Source organism: Schistocerca cancellata, chromosome 11, assembly GCF_023864275.1.
Source record: "Schistocerca cancellata isolate TAMUIC-IGC-003103 chromosome 11, iqSchCanc2.1, whole genome shotgun sequence".
Taxonomy (NCBI): domain Eukaryota; kingdom Metazoa; phylum Arthropoda; class Insecta; order Orthoptera; family Acrididae; genus Schistocerca; species Schistocerca cancellata.
The window spans coordinates 9102663-9103881 of NC_064636.1; the positions used below are offsets into that span (position 1 = coordinate 9102663).

Genomic DNA, 1219 nt, shown 5'->3' on the forward strand with positions numbered 1-1219 from the left:
CCTCGGGGTACACATTTTCAGCTGTCCCCATCGAGGTATATCAACACCTGTCGGCAGCTGAGGGTTTCAATTAATTATCATTTATTCTAGAGAAGCTGCACGGTAATCAGTGGTATCTGTTCCTTCGAGAACAGTTACTATCTTCATATATGTAGTTAAAGGCTACCCAGCCATTAACCTTCGTCTGTGCGAATGCCCAAAGATTGCCCGAACTCTTATACGGGAATCGTCACCTTAGTGTGCCCGAGTAATGAGTGGATGGGCAAATACCTATTACGTACATTACGTATGTTGATTGTGGACAGTTGGGAATGTGGGTCTCACGGGAAGCGTGCAAGGGTTAAGTCCTTCCAGTCGCGCTATTCATCTGTGTCCTCGGTGGCTCAGATGGATAGAGCGTCTGCCATGTAAGCAGGAGATCCCGGGTTCGAGTCCCGGTCGGGGCATATATTTTCAGCTGTCCCCATCGAGGTTGTATCAACAACACCTATCGGCATCTGAGGGTTTCAATTAATTATCAATTCGGAAGGTAATTCGATGAACCTTCTGCCAGGCACTTAAATGTGATTTGAAGAGTATCCATGTCGCACGTGCTCAAAACGATTCATACTACAGAATGCATGCAAACATACTCGCCGTAAATACTGACGAATAACGAGTGCTGCATATCCAAGTTACACAGATCGGCCTTTCCTGCCAATAAGAACAGGGAATTGCTATGTAGGAACAATTCGAGCTAGAGGTAGGGCTCATAAGCACTCCTTGAATTGCAGACTAAACGTAAATGACGAAAATGCATTTTTGGTAAAAATTGGTCAAAACATAATCCTGTGCCCTCCGTATTAAATTAGCCGTTTTGAATATTGAAAATCTGACTTCAGCTTCCTGTTCAGCAACATTAAAAATATATATGTAACACTCAGTTCATGCAAATCGAAGTAATAATATAACTAAAAGTTTTCGCTAAACTTTGAACACTTTTTTTTTCGAGATACGTTTATTTCTCAGAACGGCATGCAGCATAAACTAAAAGTGATTCAACCTCTTAACTTCTACCTCGGACCCCGAAAAGTAAACATTTTTCTTAGGAGCTTATAGCTATAATGTGACATTTGTTAATATTAACTAATTTTTGTGTGGGCATAAGGAGTGAAACAAACCCCCAAAAATCGAAGTCAAAGTTCGAATTAGCACTGTATCTTTAAATTTAAGGTTGTTT

At 40.9% G+C, this 1219-nt stretch overlaps 1 non-coding gene across 1 annotated transcript; it reads left to right on the forward strand.

The window, feature by feature from the left end:
- Positions 1–372: 372 nt before the first annotated feature.
- Trnat-ugu (transfer RNA threonine (anticodon UGU)) lies at positions 373–446 on the forward strand. The gene has a single exon. It is a non-coding gene; the product is annotated as a tRNA-Thr (tRNA).
- The last annotated feature ends 773 nt before the right edge of the window (positions 447–1219 follow it).